Here is a 20,604-nt window from a genome sequence, read left to right on the forward strand (position 1 = left end):
AAACAAAGAAGAAATATGATGATTCGCCAAAGTATCACTCATTAGCGGTTGACACAACCAAACCTTTACCTCTGTTGCATCGAAATCCTCTTTTTTTTGTTTTTTAAACTAATCAAGGATGGAGAACGAACTGGCCTTGATACACCGGTGCCGGGTGGTGACTTTTGGAGGATAGAATTCTGGACAAGAATTTGGAGGGCTATAGGTGAATGACAAATACCTAATGGTATCATATGCCAAATGGTCATTCTTGGGGAACATAAGCTATGGTGATCTTTTTAGATACCTTGATTATTAATCTAGGAGCCAATTTATTGCCTTTAGATTGTTGAGACCATAGTTACACATGTCAAGTTGCCTGCATATCCCTTAAGAGGAATCAGGTCTAGTGTAGTTCAGGCTATTCAGCCTATGAGATATAATATTTCTTGTGTTGATCCATGTTAACAAATTCGGGTATTTCTTCTTTTATAGCCTTGCCTAGTAGAATTTCTTTGATAGTGGATGGGCCACTCCACTTGGGCCTAAATTTCTCTCTTGGGTCATCAATTGGGGCTCTTCGTTCTCGAAGAACAAGTTCACCCTCTTTAATATGATGGGGCTTTACATTCTTGTTGGAGGACCTAGCCATTCTCAGTTGATATTTCTTTAGGTTATCCATGGCCTTCATACGTCTTTCATCAAGAAAGTTGAGCTCATCGTGTCTGGCCTTAACCCATTCTCCTTTAGGTAACTGACTATCCAGAAGCACCCTTAGGGATGGTACTGGGATTTCTACGGGTAGAACCGCCTCAATATTGTATACCAAAGAGAGAGGAGTTGCCCCTATCAAGATTTCTACAGAAGTCTGATATGCCCATAAAGCAAGTGGTAACTTATCCACCCAATCCTTATGTGTTTCGGCCATTTTCTATAGGGTCACCTTGATGTTCTTGTTAGCTGTTTCTACTGCCCCATTGGTCTGTGGCCTATAAGTGGTAGATCAGTGTCTTTTGATACCTAACTTTGTGCAAATTTTATCAGTTTTACCCTAGAAGTGGGATCCCTAATTTGATATCAGCTCTTGAGGCACTCCATATCGACAAATGATGTTTTCTTGGATGAATTTTGCCACCTTAGTAGATGTAAGGACTGCATATAACTAATCTTTTACCCACTTGGTGAAATAATCAATGGCTACCAAGATGAAATTGTGAATATTAGATGCTTTGGGGTTGACCTTCCCAATGATGCCAATGCCCCAAGAAGAGAATGGCCAAGGAGAACTGAGTGAGTGTAATTCCATTGGCGGGATGTGTATAATATTGAAAAATATCTGACATTTTTGGCATTTCTTAACAAAGCCCAAGCAGTCTGCTTCCATTGTGTTCTAATAGTATCCCAGCCTGAGAATCTTCTTAGCTAGTATTTTGGCATTCATATGGGGTCTGCAAAGGCCTTGATGAATTTTTCCATGATTGTTGCAGCTTTCTCTTCATCCACACACACCAACTGTATTCCATCATAGGATCTCTTGTATAACAAGTCTACTTGAAGAATAAACTGGGTGGCATATCTTCTGAGAAATTTCTTTTCTCTTTTTGTGGCTTCAATTGTGTATTTCCTTTCCCTGATGAAGTCCACAATATGAGCGAACCAAGACCGACCATCTATGGTGTGGGAGTTCACCGAATTTGATAAACGAATCTGCTTCTTTGTTCCACTAAGAATGGTCGGACTCTAGCAAAGGGTTACATTCTACCATGGAAGCCAAGGGTGCAAGGGCATCGAATGAGATCTTCTCAAAGTGTCCAATTACTTCTTCCAGATGTTCTTGATACGGCTTCAGCTTCTCATCTCTAGTCTTCTACTTTCCTTGCGTCTGACGAATGACAATGGACAAATCTCTATATACCTTGATCCTTTTCACCCCAATAGTTAAGGATTTTTTCCAATCCCAATCCACATGCTTTATAATCAGCAATATTGTTGGTACAGGAGAAATCAAGGCAGAATGACGAAGGTAAGTAAAGGTTGTCTAGAGTGACAAACAATATTTCTGCACTACACCCCTTTTAATTAGCTGCTCCATCAAAGAATAATTATCATTCATTAGCTACGTCTTCTTCTTCTATTGCTGTGATTTCTTCATCGAGAAAGGCATCATCCAAGGCTCTTCCATCTTTTTTTGGGTAGGCAACCAAATGATCGGCTATAGCTTGCCCGTTAATAGATTTCTGAGTAATATAAGTGATGTCAAACTCTGATAACAATAGTAGCCACCAAGCCATCCTTCCTATTAGAGCTGGTTTCTCAAAGAGGTACTTGATTGGATCCATCCTTGAGATCGAACATACTAGATAAGCTACCATGTAATGTTGCAGCCTTTTCGTTGCCCAAATTAGTGCAACACATATTCTTTCCAAAGATGTGTACCGTGTCTCATATTCCAAGAACTTCTTACTAAGGTAGTAGATGGCATGTTCTACCCCCGTCTCTGTCTCCTTTTGTATTAGCAAGGAGCTCATTGAATATTCTCCTACTGATAAGTACAACAGAAGTGGTTCTCCTTCCACCGATAATATCAATACTGGTGGGTTCATGAGGTATCCTTCAATCTTATTAAAAGCTTGTTGGCATTGGTCATTCCATTCCATAGGCTGATCCTTCTTTAGCAACTTGAAAATCGGTTCGTAGATTGTAGTCAACTGTGCTATGAACCTATTGATATACTGGATGTGACCTAAAAATCCTCGTATTTGCTTCTCAGTGCGAGGCATGGGAATTTATTAGATTGCTTTGATCTTGATAGGGTTGACTTTGAGCCCCCTTTCACATACCAAGAATCCCAATAATTTTCCTGCTGTTGCCTCGAATACACACTTCTGAGGATTCAACTTTAGTTGATATTTCTTGATCCTCTCAAAGAATTTTCTTGGTGCAGGAATATGCCCCTACTAATCCCTTGACTTCACTATCATATCATCCACATAGACTTCCACATCTTTGTTCATTATGTCATACAATATGGCCATAGCTGTTATTTGATAAGTTGCCCCAGCATTCTTTAGTCCAAAAGGCATCACTTTATAACAATAGGTTCCCCATAGAGTGGTGAAGGCTATCTTTTCACGATCCTCTAGGTGCATCCTCACTTGATTGTATCATGAGAATCCATCAGTAAATGATAGCAAAGCATGCCTCATTGTGTTGTTGACCAATACATCAATGTGAGGTAATGGGAAGTCATCTTTAGGGCTTACCTTGTTAAGATCTTGGAAGTCTATGCACATTCATATCTTGCCATCTTTCTTTGGCACTGGTATTATGTTAGCCAACCATTGGGGGTGCTTCACCACTTGTAGAAACCCTGCATTCCACTATTTCACAACTTCTTTTCTGATTTTTTCACTCCATTCTAGGCATAAAAGGACTAATAGACTCGACATTCACAGACTCTGGACTTTCCTCGAGAGGGAAGGTCAACTCATAATTGTAAACAAAAGACTTAACAACTGACTCGACTATAGATTCGATGGCAGATTTGATGCTTTTATTAGTGGTATTCAGGCTGCTTGACTCGGTAGCATGAGTAAACTTGTAGTTCTCCCCGATGCTAGTCCAGTTCAGGAGTGGTTTGGTGGCCCAATGGATGAGGAGATGCGGAAAAGGGCCTCCTCCTTCTCCTTCTGAGAAAGTTGCTGCTATTTCTTCAATGTTGCAATGGTTCTTCTAGATAGGCACTCCATATCGACAAATGTTGCAATGGTTCAACCTTGTGCTCTCGGAAGCTAAACTTTCTGAGGGGTGAGGATTGGTGGAGACTGCTCAATTCCCTTTCTATGAAGTCTAACTTTTTGAGCCTATTGATGGAGACCATCCCAGTTCCTCAACCACATCTTTGACCACCCTCACGGATCTTTTCGTTGCAGTTGATTCGGGCACAATACATGCAGACCATCATTCTTTGTGCTCTTCTTCACTTCGCATATACACTTCTTCCTCTAAAAGGCCGAGGCTTGAGCTCATATAGCTCTTGGGCTCTTGGTTCTTGTAGGAGGGAGAAAATATAGCTTTTGAAATCAATGGAAAGTTTTAAACTCTAGGTGAGCGTTATCTTCTTTTCACATTCTCTTTTTAGGAGGACTCGAGGACTTGGTGCCTCCTTTGATCGAATCAATGTTGTAGGGTTACTAGAGGAAGACCCATTCTCAATTAGTGTAATTTCTTCTATCCCGATGATGCAACTATCTTGATCACTTTCTTTGGTTAGCATTTGCTATTGTTCTACCTCATGAGTTACCCGGTTGAACTCATCTTGAAAGAATACTTCAAATCTTGGTTCCATCTTCGCGGTGGTTTCATCAAACCATGGTTTAACATTTTCATAAAAGGAAAAATCTTCTCCTTCCCTTACAAAGTAGCCGTTTAGAGTGGGGTAGTAAGAGGCGGATATTTTCCTAGTCATCCTTAGTACTTTCTGCCCTTTGCTGCCATTCTTGCTCCTTGGACTAGGGGTTTGAGGAATGCACCCAAGACCACTCCTTCCTTTGCTGACCACCGGAGTAGGTAATTTTGAAACACCCTGATGATATTTTCCTATTCCCATCCCTGGAAAGTATTGCATGTTCCTCATCATTTGGTTCACCGGAGGGCTCCATATAGCTTCATAGTTAGCTGAAATCTTTTCATCTAGCATTTCCTTGGCGAGTGCTACATAAGTTTCCTCTATTCCTAAATCGCTAAGTTGAACTCGCTAGTTTTGTTCTTCTCCATTTTCAATGTTGGCTAAGGTGTTAACCACTTCGTGGTCTCCGACTACTGTAATCACTTCCCTTCATGAATGAATTTCATTTTCTGATGGAGACTAGAAGATACAGTCTTCGCATGATGTAACCAAGGCCTTCCCAAGAGCATGTTGAAAGATGCTGGTATATCAATGATCTGGAAATCAATATCAAACTTCACCGGGCCGATCATCACGGCGATGATAAGGATGCCAAGGATTTTCCTCCTGGTGTTGTCATCTGCCCGTATGGTTTGGTTTGAAGGCCTCATCTCTTCCAGGTTGATACCAATACTCTTTAGCGATCTTAAGGGTAGGACATTCAAAGCAGACTCATTGTCAATGAGAACCTGGGGAACTACTTTGTCAAGATATAAAATGTTGGGGGAAGTAACCGTCTATGATCTTTACTACTGGGAGCAATTGGATGATCTAGAGGAAATAGGACTAGATGAAACAATCGCAAAGGCGGTAGACGCTGCATTCCAACAGCTTTCCAATGCAGTTAAGAAGCTACGAGCCAAGGCTGTGGATATTTGTGGAGGTCCTTGAGTTCCCACCCTAAGCAAGGAAGGAGAATTAGATGAAGAAAATGATTTTATAGTCTGGATAATCACCCTAACCAATAGTGATGATGAAGATAGTTAACCATGGAGATTATTGTGAAAAAACCAATCAACGTGATGGAAACTAGAAGTGGGAAAGACTACAAGGGTAAGCCTCTAGCAGTAGAACAACCAAGGGCTAATGAGGCCGGGACTAGCAGCTTGAAGAAAGAGCCAGAGAACCTAGTCTTGGCTCAACTCAAGAAGTCCCAGGTAAATATCTCCATTTGGGGATTGTTGATGGTGTCCCCTTTGCACCGTGAAGCAGTCTTGTGGTCTCTCGCTAATGTGTAAGTGCCAATCAGATAAATTTGACACACCTCACACATATAGTAGGGGCAACATATGTGGTGTAGTTCCAGATGTTCTCGGATTCTGAGCTTCATAAGGAAACCCAACACAATCGGGCTCTCCACATTATAGTTAAATGCCTTGACAAAGTAGTTCCCTTGGTTCTTGTGACTATGGGTCTACTTTGAATGTGCTACCATTGAGATCAGTAAAGAGTATTGGTATCAACATGGAAGAAATGAGGCTAACCACCCAAACCATAAGGGCATACGATAATACCAAGATGAAGATCCTTGGCATCATTACCCTTGCTGTAAAGATTGGGCCGGTGAAGTTTGATGTTGATTTCCAAGTCATTGATATACCGATAGCTTTTAACATACTCTTGGGAAGGCCTTAGTTGCATCTTGCGAAGGTGGTGTCCTCTAGTCTCCATCAAAAAATGAAGTTCATTCATGAGAGGAAGGTGGTCTTAGTGGGCGGAGATCCTGAAGTGGTTAACACTTTGGCCCAAATTGAAATGGGGAAGAACATGACTAGGAGGTGCAACTGAGTGGTTTTGGATTAGACACCACTTGCACAACCATTGCCAAAGAAGCTCCAAAGGAGAAAATCCGAACTAACTATGAAGCCATTTGGAGTCCAACAGTGAATCAGATGATGAAGAATATGTAGTACTTTCCTGGCATGGGGCTAGGGAAATATCATCAAGGAGTTCCAAAGTAGCCTAGTTTGGCAGTGAATAAAGGGAAGAATGGTCTCAGGTACACTTCTCCGACCACCAAAGGATAAAAAGTGCTGAGGATGACTAGGAAGATCTCTGTCTCTTACTACCCTACTCTCAATGGGTATTTTGTAAAAAAAGAAGAGGATTTCACCTTTTTTTGAAATGTGGAGCCATGTTTTAATGAAACCGCAGTAAAGATACAACCAGGATTTGAAGTGTTCTTCCTAGACAAGTTCAACTAGGTGACTTATGAAGTTGAATAACAAAAAATGCTAGTCAATGAAAGTGACCAAGCTGCATTACTGGGATGGCAGAAGTTACAATGATTGAAGATGGGTTCACCTCTAGTAACCCCACAACACTAATCCAATCTAAAGAATTGCTAAGTCCTCAAGTCCTCCTGAAAAGGGAGTGGTAAAAGAAGATAAGACTCACCTAGAGTCTACCACTTTCCCTTAATGTGAAAGGCTTCATTTGCTCCCTCCTACAAGAGCTAAGAGTCTGAGAGTTGCATGAGCTCAAACCCCATCTTTTTGGAGGAAGAAGCACATATGCAAAACAGAGGAGAGCACAGAGGATGATGATTTGTAGGTACGGCGCCTGAACCAATTGCAATGGGAGGGCTCGTGAAGTTGGTCAAAGATGTGACCAAGGCAATGGGATGGCATCCCTCCGTAGGCTCGAAAAGATGGACTTCATAGAAAAAGGATTGAGTAGTCTCTATCGATCTTCAACCCTCAGAAAGCTTAGCTTCCGAGAGCATGAGATTGATCAGCTAGTATTTGTGAAGAAGTGGGCATCTACTCAGGAGAATTGCTGCCCCACTAAAGAAATAGTAGCAACTTTCTTGGAAGGAGAAGAAGGCTCTTTACCACACCTCCTCATCCATCAAGCCACTGAACCACTCCTGAGCTGGACAAGCATTAGAGAAAACTTCAAGTTTGCACATGCTTTTGAGTCAACCAGCCTGAATACCCCTGGCAAAAGCATCAAGCCAAGTATTGAGTCTGTATTCAAATCTATTGCTTATAATTTCGTGTCAGCTTCCCCTCTTGAGAAGAGTCTAGAGTCCTTGTATGCCGAGTCTATTGCTCCTTCTTTCATGAATGAAATTTCCTATTCCGAGTATGACTTGCCTCCTTTTTCCAATAATGATCTTAATAAATATCAAGAATTAATAAACCAATGCAAACCAAAGAAAGCCCAACCCATCCATGAGGATACTCGGGTTATTAATCTAGGAATCGACCAATGCCTACGAGAGGTAAAAATTAGCACTACCCTTAATGATGAAGAAGTAGAACGGATGATTAATCTTCTGAAGAAATTTGTTGAGGTCTTTGCTTGGTCTTACTAGGATATGCTTGGTATCGACCCCAACGTCATGCAACATCGATTGCCGACTTACCCTAGGGAAAAGCTGGCAAAATAGAAGTTCTGAAGAATGTGGCCAGAATGGAGTGAAAAGATCAGAGAAGAAGTTATGAGGTAATGGAATGTAGGGTTCCTACAGGTGGTGAAGTACCCGCAACGATTGGCCAATATTGTACCAGTACCGAAGAAAGATGGAAAGGTACGAATGTGCATAGACTTCCGAGATCTTAACAAAGTAAGCCCTAAAGATGACTTTCCATTATCTCAGATTGACATATTGGTAGATAATACAGCGAGGCATGGTTTGTTATCATTCATGGATGGATTCTCAGGATACAACCAAATAATCATGCACCCAGAGGACCGTGAGAAGATAGCCTTCACCACTTCATGGAGAACCTATTGTTACAAGCTGATGCCTTTTGGATTGAAGAATGCCGAGGCAACTTATCAAAGAGTAGCCATGGCCATATTACATGACATGATTAACAAAGACGTGGAAGTCTCTGTGGATGACATAATATTAAAGTCAAAAGATCCACAGGGGCATATTCCCTCACTGAGGTGATTCTTTGAAAGAATCAAGAAGTATCAGTTGAAGCTGAACCCTTAGAAGTGTGTATTTGGGGCAACGACGGGAAAGTTGTTAGGCTTCTTGGTAAGTGAAAGAGGCATTGAAGTCGACCCTATCAAAATCAAGGCAATTTAGGAAACGCCCATGCCTTGGACTAAGAAGCAAATACGAGGATTTCTGGGTCACATCCAATATATTAGCAAATTCATAGCTCAGTTGACTACAATCTATGAACCAATTTTCAAGCTGTTGAAGAAGGATCAACCAATAGAATGGAATGGCCAATGCCAACAAGCTTTTGAAATGATCAAGGGATACCTCACGAACCCACTAGTATTGACACCACCGGTGGAAGGAGAACCACTTCTATTGTATCTATCCATGGGAGAATACTCTATGGGCTCTTTGTTAGCATAGAAGGCAACAGAAAAGGGGGTAGAGCATGCCATATATTACCTCAGCAAGAAGTTTCTGGAATATGAGGCCCGGTACACATCTTTGGAAAGAACTTGTGCTGCGTTGATTTGGGAAACTAAAAGGTTACGACACTACATGGTTTTCTATCCGGTGCACTTGATCTCAAAGATGGACGCCATCAAATATCTCTTTGAGAAACCGGCCTTAACAGGAAGGATGGCCCATTGGTTACTTTTACTATCAGAGTTTGACATCACCTATATTACTCAGAAATCTATTAAGGGGCAGGCCATAGCTAATCATTTGGCTGCTCACCCCATAAAAGATGGAAGATCCTTGGATGATGCCTTTCTTGATGAAGGGATCGCAGTGGTAGAGGAAGAAGATACACTTAATAAATGGCAATTATTCTTTGATGGAGCAGCCAATCAGAAGGGATGTGGCGTGGGAATATTGCTTGTCACTCCTGATGGCCTTTCTTTGCCTTCATCATTTTTCCTCGAGTTCCCCTGTACCACCAATATTTCCAAATATGAAGCTTATTCTTTGGGGCTTGAAACTACTTTAACAATTGGAGTGAAAAGGATCAAGGTTTACAGAGATTCATCCATTGTCAATTTTTTCAAACGCAAGGAAAGTGGAAAACTAGGGATGAAAAGTTGAAGCCATATCAAGAACATCTGGAAGAGGTGATTGAACACTTTAAAAAGATTTCATTCGAATACTTCCAGAGGGATAACAATAGGTTTGCCGATCCCTTGCAACCTTGGCTTTTATGGTAGAGTGCAACCCTATGGCTAGAGTTCGATCATTCTTGGTAGGACAAAGAAGTAGGCCCATTTATCAGAATTCTATAAACTCTCTCACTATGGATGGTCAATCTTGGTTTGCTCACATAGTGGATTTCATCAGGGAAAGGAAATACCCAGTTGAAGCAACTGACAGAGAGAAGAAGTTTTTGAGAAGATATGCCACCCAGTTTATTCTCCAAGAGGATTTGTTATATAAGAGATCCTATGACAGAATATAGTTGTTGTGTGTAGATGAGGAATAACTTACAACTATCATGGAAGAAATTCATCAAGGTCTCTGTGGACCCCACATGAATGCCAAGATGTTATTTAAGAAGATGCTCAGGCTAGGATATTACTAGAGCACAATGGAAGTAGATTGCATGGACTTTGTTAAGAAATGCCACAAGGTTCAGATATTTGCTAACATCATACATATCCCTCTAACAGAGTTGCATTCATTCAGTTCACCTTGGCCATTCTCCACTTGGGGCATTGATATCATTGGAAAGGTCAGCCCTAAAGCATCCAATGGGCAAGAGTTCATATTAGTAGCCATTGATTATTTTACCAAGTGGGTAGAAGCTCAGTCCTATCTAGTCCTCACATCTACTAAGGTGGCCAAGTTCAACCAGAAAAATATCATTTTCTGATATGAAGTACCTTAAGAATTGATATCAGATCAGGGATCCCACTTCTGGGGCAAGACCGATAAAATCTGCATAAAGTTCGGTATTAAAAGGCATCACACTACCACTTATAGGCTACAGACCAATGGGGCAGTAGAAGAAGCTAACAAGAATGTCAAAGTCATTCTATAGAAAATGGAAAAAACACACAAGGATTGGGCTGATAAGTTACCCCTTGCCTTATGGGCATACCGGACTTCTGTATGATCTTCGACAGGGGCAACACCTTTCTCTTTGGTGTATGGATTTGAGGCGGTTCTACCTGTGGAAATCCTAATACTATCCATATGGATACTCCTTGATAGTCAGCTACCTGAAGGAGAGTGGGTAAAGGCCAGACATGATGAGCTTAACTTTCTCGACGAAAGGCGTATGAAAGCCATAGATAATTTGAAGAAATATCAATTGAGAATGGCCTGGGTCTTCAACAAAAATGTGACGCCCTGTCACATAGAGGTGGGTGAACTTGTTCTTCAGGAGAAAAGAGCCCCAATTCGTGACCCAAGAGGAAAATTCAGGCCCAACTAGAGCGGCTTATTCATTATCAAAGAAATCTTACTAGGCAAGGCTGTGAAGCTCATAGACCACAACGGCAACGAAATACCCAGACTAGTCAACATGGATCAACTTAAGGAATATTATGTTTGAAAGGGTGAATAGCCTGAACTACGCTTGACTTGATTCCTTTCGAGGGATATGTAGGCAACTTTACATGTGCAAGTGCAGTCTCAACCATCTAAAGGCAATAAGTCGGTCCCTTGATTAATAGTCAAAGTAACTAAAAAGATCATCATAGTTTGTATTCCCCAAGAATCAACATTTGGCATAAAAGGCCATTAGGTGTCTGTCATCCACCCATTGGTCCGTCACTTCTTATCCAGGATTGTATCCCCCAAGAATCACCATTTGGCATAAAAGGCCATTAGGTATCTGTCATTCACCCATGTCCCATCAACTCTTATCTAGGATTCTATCCCCTAAAAGAAAATAGCCACCCAGCACTAGTTCATCAAGGCTAGTTTGTTCTCCACCTTTGGTTAGTCAAAGTAAAAAAAAAAAAAAGAAGAGGTTGATGCAACAACGGTAAAGGCTTGTTTGAATCATTAGCTAATGAGTAATGCTTTAATAAATCATCATATCTCGTTGTACGTGTTGGTTTCAGGAAAATTCATGGGCTCGTTGGATAAAACGTTGAGAAAAACTTAGACATAAATATGAGGGCACCAGAATTGCTGAAATCCATGAATGTGAAGCTACATCACCAATTACTTCGACAGGTGCCTCAACATTGGGATGCCAACCTGTATGTATTTCGGTTTAGATTAGCGGATATTTGTCTAACTCTTGAAGAATTTCAGGTTCGTATGCTATCTCCACCTAAAGGTAGTTTGTTCTAACCCTCTTTGAAGGAAGATTGCTTAGAGGAAATTTAGGATTTCTTCGGATGGGAAGAAGAAGAAGTAAAGCAGTTTGTCAGGTATGAGAAGATCGATATCTTGAAGATAGCTTAGATCTTCATCTAATACCAATGGGAGGAATCCATCAACAGAGATCCCTGGATGATTATTTATTTTGTGTGTTAGCTCATTTTGTTCTCCGCACTCCCGAGCATAGTGCACCATCTGTTCTGATTGAGGTAGTAAAACAGTTGAAGAAGGAAGGTGACATTGTCTTTACCGTTCTTGCAAAAACATTCAAGGGATTTGATGACATGAGTTATGGCCCTAGATTTGGACTAGATCATTATCAGGGGAGTCCTGCTATTTTTTAGATTTGGTTCCTCAAGAAACTGAAACTCACAACACCATTAAGGGGAAGCCCACTCAGAGTTTTTTTGTTACTGAGATAAGAGAGAGGTTTCGGAATTCAACCTCATCACTAATTAGGAAAAGTACCTGTAGGAAAGGACTGTGCAAGATATTGCATGGAGGTGCCCAGGGAAGCCATAAGAAGATTTTTTGATAAAGACTCCTGGCCACAACTATGTCAGATTGATGGGATTGACTCATATATCAGTCGATAATACGGGCTTGAGGAGATGGACCCAGAAGAATTAGTGAATTTTCACCCACCTCAAGAATTGTCTCCCCACCTTGTTATTCACCTATACTATATGTGGTAGGAAAATTGCCCCCCTTTTCATGTAATTCACTTGGTAATGGAATGAGGAAGTATTTGGATTTTCGTGTTATTCCGATTATTCTAATTATGACTTGAGTTATGGAATTGATTGTGCCTAAGCATTACAAAATAAACAAAAGAAAAGAAGAAAGATTTTCTATATGTCAAAAGTAAGTTTTCATAAGATGCTGAAATAAAATAATGAACAAACCTGGGGAGGAAAAAAGAAAAAAGAAAGAAAATATCCATGTGTTTATATTTGCAGGAAATACAGGAACAAATCCTTATGGGTCAGAAGCCATCATCTGAACCGTACTCTGAACCATCCTCATGGAGTATCGGGGAAACCACGAATGCTAGTCCAGTCTGCTCCAGCCTCTGTGTCATATCCTAAATCAGTGCATCCTGCTGTGTAATTTCTTACTCGTAGGAACTGACTTGGCTCTCCAAGGCGACGATCCTCCATCCTAGGGAATACAGGAAAGGATCAAGAAGAAGAATAATAAAAGAAGAAGGGAAAAGAAAGAGGAAAGTGGGAAATACCTTGGCAACAATCATCTCGCATAAGCCATAATGCATCCTCCTAATCTCAGTATAGACCTCTAGGGACACCTGAGAAAGAGCATATCAGCTAGAAGAAATCAAGAGTTAATTGGAAAATGATCAGATACTCACATAATCATAAGGAATAGGCAGCACAAGGGAAGCATCTACATCTGTGTTCGGCTCCAGAAGATGAGGGAGACTATGGTTCGCTGCATTGGGATAGGTCCAAGTAGGGAAGCCACGAAAGGGGACGTTAGTAATCCTGAGAGACCCATCGACACTGGTAAAGGGCCCTGCTTGTGAAGGATTGGTAGCACTAGTATACGACCAAACAGAAGAAGGATTTACACATCTCACTCTCCCCTAGAAGAATGTCATTTAAGACCAAAACAAAAAAGAATCTACAGAAAATACTCAAGAAAGGGCAGTGTACCACTAGACCTTCAGGACCGAGAGGGGTGCACACTGTCTCCTCCTCCAGGGAGGCACTATAGTCCCTATCTGAATCAAGAAAGGAGTCCTTCCATACTCCATTAGCCAAGTGCTTCATCTTGTCTATAGGGACAATCTTTGGACAATGTATAGTGGGTGGAGGAAGATCGGGACAAGGGCGTGGATTGATATCTGACCATTGGGGTACTACTCTCTCCTAACTACCAGGCATGGCCCCACATGCCCTAAAAAAGGACTCGGTTCTTGGACAATTGATGAGCCAAGGTGACTCTCTCAGAATCCAAAAATACGAGGTCATGGAATGGTCTCTAAGTGACCTGTAAAACCATGGAAGGGTAAGTACAGCATCAGGAAAATAGAATTTTAGTATCAGACATGGAATACCTCAGTAAGATCATTCAAAAGAGAATGCGCAGTGGTCCCCGGAGGATGGCGTTTAGCCCGGACCACCTGGTTATCTCCCCACTTTATGGCCAAGGGGAAGAAGAATGTCTCAAGATCCCTCAGTTTAGGGGCTATGGTCCCCCGGTGCTCAAAACACCAAGGCTGTTTCAAGAAATCAAAGTAAGAAAGTGCAGACCAAATGACTGAAAGGAAATGGATATGAGACGGAAAGTTACCTGGATAATGTAGCCTGCCCTCTTGAGGCCCCTATCTCTAGAGGAAAGCAGGTCCAGGGACTGCAGGAGATATGCATAGGCTGCCCTGTCCCAGTCCCAGGAATCTACTATTTAACGATCTTTGAGGAAGTACACCAGGTAGATATCTACTCCCCCTCGGAGGTCACTAAAGAGGCACTAACCCATGGCAAAGAGTAAGAAGAAATGTGCTATTTGAGACATGTTACCTAGATTCTCTGCTAGGCCGACTTTCCACCATTAGGCACTAATCTCCCCTAGGCGGATGCATGTTTGGCCGACTTTAATGGTGATACTGGTCAAATCTGCAAACTCCCTGGTAGTTGAAAATCCTATGGGTAGGGTCATGGATCTACCCCCAAATGGAATGCTTGTCAAGGCATAGAAGCACATAGGCATAATGGTGATCTCGCCAACAGTGAGGGTTATGGCCAGAGATAGGCTATGCATCCTTGTCCTCTCTCCTCTCTCTTTCTTAACTTTCATATGAGGGGAGGGGTTAGAGTCATGTGTGCTTTGCTTGAGGGCCCCGCACCGCCGTATCACCAAGTGGAGATACGTGGAGGCCTATTTCGCAAGAATGTAAAATTTGTCATTCTAGACAGGGGTTTTGATAATGGTCCAATTTGGGGATCGAAATTATGCAAATGGGGTTTGGAGTCACCACCTAGGGTTATGGGCCTAGGACTTGGGGATGGGCCCGATTCTTGAGAAAAGGGCCCAAAATTTGGTCTAGTCCAGAGATTTAGGGTAAGTGTCAGGTTACAGAGTTGGAAAGGTGTTAAGCACCCAATCTGCCTGGTTCAACCGATCTTCTTGCTAGATGCTTGAGAATGAGCATTTTCCACAATTATTACTATTCCACATGTATGGCTAAGTTATCACACATATATACATTAATTGAATTCAAACTATTGTATACACTAGAATAAGGCATGTATAAAGTCTACATTATGATGAGTTGGTTGAGAAATTATACTTGAACTTAACCCCTGTTTCGGGTCAAGAGGGGTGGGCCCTTGACTAGTATTGGTTCGGATTATCTTTCGGATTCTCTTGGCTCAGGGGAAGATGGTCTTGACCTCTAACTTCCTTTCTTGGGAGATGTTGATTGTGATGGTATTTAGACAGCATTCTGGCTAGGAACGGTAACTTTCGAATTGGGATTCGGACAGAGCTTCGGCTAAGGAAGGTTATTTCTGGATTTGGATTCGGACAGAGCATCAACTAGGGAAGCCTATTTTCAATTTTGGATTCGGACAGAGCTTCGGCAAGGAAAGGATATTTTTGGGTATGGGATGAGGTGGTACTCCGGCAGAGCTTCCGTTAGGGATAGGCTAAGGCAGGGCTAGGCTAAAGTGGCACTTCGATAGAGCTTTCGCTGAGAATGGCTATTTCTGAAAAGATTCCAGAGACACTTGGATAGGGGTTCAGCTAGGAAAGGCTATTTCTGAAAAGAAACTAGCTGACCTAAAAATGGATTGAAGAACTCCAAAGTCTCGACGAACACTTTGAAGATCCGAACAGAGTTTTAGATCTTAACAAAGATCTCTTCATAGACCCAAAGAACCTCAAAAATGGGGGGTTTTATCTCAGGAACTCTCAAGAATGCTTAAGAACACTCTAGAACACTCTAAGGAGGTGGCTCAAGAACATACTATTTTTGGTTAAAAACTGGATCTAACTAAGAATTTGGATTGAAGATCTTCAAGATCTTGAAGAACACTTCAAAGATCCAAATGAGTTTTCAGATCTTGACGAAGATCGCTCCGAAGATCAAGAAAAAATCAAGAGGGGGAAGGGGAGGAAAATTTCACTCTGAAAGAGTGAAGGGGGTTCTGGTGTGTTGGTGCATTTTTTTTCTAAGGGAGGGGGTATTTATAGTTTTTTTCGACTGAATAGGAGAGGCAGAATCCCTTTATCTAGTGGACGGAAGGGGGGACTTTTCCCTAAAGTGAGGAGATAAGATTTTTGTCCAATGGGTAAAGGGGGTTAAAGGCAACAATGGGTGGGGAGGGCTTTTCTCTAGTGGGTAAAAGGGGGTTTTCAGAAAAAAATGGGAGGAGAGAGAAATTTTAGCTAGAAAAAGATGATTTTCAGAAAAACGAGAGGAGAGAGAAATTTTAGCCGAAAAAGGTGATTTTTAAGAAAATGAGAGGAGAGAGAATTTTAGCTAAGAAAAAGGTGATTTTTGAAAAAATGGGAGAGAAATTTTAGCTAGAAAAAGGTGATTTTCAAAAAAATTGGAGGAGAGAGAAACTTTAGCCAGAAAAAGGTGATTTTAAAAAAAGAGGAGAGAGAAACTTTAGCCGAAAAAAGGTGATTTTTGAAAAAACGAGAGAGAGAGAAAATTTGGTTGGAAAAAAGTGATTTTTGGAAAATTGGGAGAGAGAAACACCATTCCCAGTCGTTGACAACGACGTATGGGACCAAGCCGAAGTGCCCGAGGTATGGTCAGTTTAATTAGGTAGTGTGGGTGACTTCACAGGTGAGTGAAAGATGACACACGGGTAATGGCCGAGGTGGTGTGGGCATGGACAGCGAGCGCGTGCATGCACGGGTGTGCGGGCAATATGCATAGTGTGTGCGGGATAGGCTGGCATGGGTGTGCGAGAAAAGCATGCATGGGCAGTAGGCGCTTGCATGCATGGGCAGCAGCCAGTGCACACAGGCCATCATGCACATGTGCATGGGGGGGGTGCAGCAGCCGGGCCACGAGCCTGTGCCCTTGGGGGAGTAGGCCAGTGCCGCGGGGGGTTGGTCTATGCTCGTAGGAGGGCAGGCCAGTAGGCCTATGGGCAGCAGGGTGGGCAAGGTTGCAAGGCCACTGGCTTGTGCCCGTGGGGAAGTAGGACAGTGCCACGGGGGCATTGGTCTGTGCTTGCAAGGGCGTAGGCCAACAGACCCATTGGCAGCAGGGCTATGTGCATAGTTGTGTGCATGGATGTGGGGCTATGTGCATGGCTGTGTGCATGGCTGTGGGGCTGTGTGCATGGCTATGTGCATGGCTGTGGGGCTGTATACATGGCTGTGCGCATGGCTGTGGGGCTGTGTGCAAGGCTGTGTGCATGGTTGTGTCCATCGCTGTGGGGCTTGGCATGGTTGCGTGCATGTGTTGCAGCCTGCAGCACTATTCATATATCATCGGAATCATATTTTTAAGCACTATTCATCTGTACGGTCAAAATTAGACCTTCCTCTCTTTCACACGGGGATTTCTAGAGTTTTGGGTAGGAGAATGTTTCCATCAACACCTCTGTCGGTCAGAAGTCGGAAGTTGCGCCCAAGATCCATATTTCATCATAGCCAGAGGAGGGTGACAAAATTGGGTGTCTACACCAACAAGAAGGTGGAAAGTGTGAGTACTCAGCCACCACCGCTTCATCAAGGCCCCCTCCAATGCTGGATTAAACTTCTGGGTCTCTACAAGGGCCAGTAGGCACAGATAGGTCTCCTCAACCATCTCCTTCACCCTGCGAGGGAGCATCCTATGTCAGAACTAAACCATATTCGAATGGCCATAGGAGGCCAAGGTAGGTGGTTCCTTCCCCTCATGCTAATGGAAGTAAATAAAAAAAATATATAATAAGGAAAAAATAGAAAAAAGTAAAAATAATATGATAAATAAAAAAAAAGAGAGTGAACAACAAAACAGGAATAAAATATGATCAAAATAATGAATGAAATGTAAAGACTTATCAAGGCACCCCATATGAAGTTGCAGATGTGATTCCGGCTGTTGTGAAGAATCTGCCCGGAATACTAGTAGGCCAGGCCCTCATCCCTGTGGGAAGGACTGGTGCAACTCTCGAGCTGGACCTCTCCCACAGTCTTCCACTTCCTCATTTCAACCATATTTTCAGAAACTGTAAAAAAACCCCAAAAATTTTTAAAATTGCAAAGAACCAAAATTTTTTTCTAAAATTACAAGAAACCCCAAAAATCTTTCCAAATTGCACAAAAGACCGTAAGAATATCAAATTCTCCAAATAACTCCTCCTTCAAGAACTTTAAGAACAAGATGAAAAACTCCAAAAATAGGAAGGAAAACTTCAAGAAAAACCAGAGAGTTCCAGGAACTCAAAACTCACTCAGAAAAGGTAGAATGAAGAATAAACAGGGGAGGGGACCCATTTTATATAAAAAAATTTCGTTCTCCAAAAAAAAAAATTTAAAGATTCTAGATTAAGCATTAAGAATCAATATTCTAAGTCAAGCATCAAGAATCAAATTCTAAATCAAGCATCAAGAATCAAAAGATTCCAAATCAAGAATCAAGAATCAAATTCTAAACAAAAAATCAAGAATCAAGAAAAAATCAAGAGGAGACATAATTTACCTGGCCCCAGGCGGTCCAATCTCATTGACCCGGCCCCAAGTGGCCCAATTGCATTTACTTAGCCCCAGGTGGCCCAATCTCATTGACTTGGCCCCAAGTGGCCCAATTGCATTTAGCTTGTCCCAGGCGGCCCAATTGAACTGGCCCCAAGCGGTCCAATCACATTTATCCGGCCCTAGGTGGCCCAATGTTGTTAACCCAGCCCCAAAAGGCCTAATCTCTTTGAGTCAGATCCGAGTGGCCCGATCTTATAGACCAAATCACTAAACTGGCACATGTGAAGCCCAGCTAAAGAAAATCCAAGCATTAAACAGTTTTTTTTTTACTTGTTACAAGATTGGAAGAGCAGCGAATTCTTCTCTTATAACCTTTGGTCCCAAATAGTCCAGATTAGGTCAAAGGACCCAACATGGATACCATATTCCCTGAACAGGCACATGTGAACCCTAGCTAAGGAAAATCAAAGATCAAAGTATTAACCTTTTTTGCAAGATTGGAAGAGCAACAAATTCCTTTCCACAATTGGCAGCCCCAGGTAAGCCCTCAACTTCAAAGTAGTTAGGAGATATTATATGTTGCATTTTTCAACTCCGTTATAACTGAGCAAGATGACGGCAGTACATGCTCCGAGTGATAGAATGTGGTCGTTCTTTTCTTGACCCTTCGGCCTTTGGCATAGGCCTCGGCCTTTGGCATAGGCCTCGGCCAAAGAGACGTATTCTGTAGACACCTAAATTTGTCACCCTCCTTCATCTATAATGAAATTTTGATCTTGGGCGTGACTTCTGGCTTCCGACTAACAGAGATACTAATGGAAACATTCCCTTACCCAAAAACTTGGAAATCCCCACGTGGGAGAGAGAAATGTCTAATTTTGACTTTTTTATATATGAACAAATCTGGTCAATATGACCACATAGATGAATAGTGTTTGGAAACATGATTCTGACAATATATGATACGTCAAAATTGGACCGACAAATCTCTCGCAACCATCCTCAAAAAACCACGCTTGCCCGCACATATGCCGCGCACATGGATAGTCCCACTAATAACATGGAAAAATCCCCCATCTAGCCCAAACACCCTAAAATTCATCCCTTACCTACCCAGATAACCCCGAAACACTCTCGGGCATGAAACCCTAGAAACCCTCACGCGAGAGAGAAGGGGTCCAAATTTGGCCTGTTATATATAAAGGAATCCGGTCAAGATGACTGTACGATGGATAGTGCTAAAAAATATGATTCTGAGGAAATATGATTCCCAAAATTTGGATCGACGGATCTCCTGTAATCGTTATTGAAAAAACTCGTAACGCGCATGCTGGCTAATGGGCCTGCCAGAGCACGTGCTTGTTGCCTATGGCTGTGGTGCATGCTTCTTGCCCTTGGCTACTGTCCATGGGCTATAACACACACCAGACTCCTACTAGACATAGCCCCTTACCGCACACAGTCCCTTCCGCACATTGCCCTTGCCACACATAGCCTATGCTACCCATGGCTTGCTGGCCTGCCCCCCGATGGCATAGACTAGCTCCCCCGCGGGCACAAGCCTATGGCCATGCCAACCCTACGGCCCATTGCTACCCATGGGCTGTTGGCCTGCACCCCCGCAGGCGTAGACCAACACCCTCACGGCACTGGCCTGCTCCCCCATGGGCACAAGTCCGCAGCCTTGCCAACCCTGCTGCCCACTGCCGCCCACTGCTGCCCACACCTACTGCCCATTGTAGCCCACCGCTGCTCACAGCTGCCTTGCTTCATGCATGCATGGTGGGAAGGCCAGCTTGCACACATGAGTGCACTGGCTGCTGCCCATGCTTGCACGCACCCACTACCCATACCCGCACCACCTCGACCATTACCCGTGCATTATCAATGGTGCACCCGTGATGTCACCCGCACTACCTGCCTAAACTGACCTTACCTCGGGCACTTTGGTCTAGTCCCGTGCGTAATTATCAGCGACTGGGATTGGTGTTCCTCTCTCCTATATTTTCAAAAATTACTTTTTTGGCTAAAATTTCTCTCCCATTTTTTTAAAAACTACCTTTTTCGGCTAAAATTTCTCTCTCCTCCCATTTTTTTGAAAACCCCCTGTTACCCACTGGAAAAAAGCCTTCCCCACCCATTTTTTCCTTCAACTCCCCCCTTTATCCATTCGACAAAAACCCTATCCCCTCACTTTAGGCAAGAGCCCCCCTTTCGTCCATTGGATAAAGGGATTCGCCCTCTCTTATTTGGCTAGAAAACATTATAAATAACCCCT

Source organism: Macadamia integrifolia, chromosome 2 (genome assembly GCF_013358625.1).
Source record: "Macadamia integrifolia cultivar HAES 741 chromosome 2, SCU_Mint_v3, whole genome shotgun sequence".
Taxonomy (NCBI): Eukaryota; Viridiplantae; Streptophyta; class Magnoliopsida; order Proteales; family Proteaceae; genus Macadamia; species Macadamia integrifolia.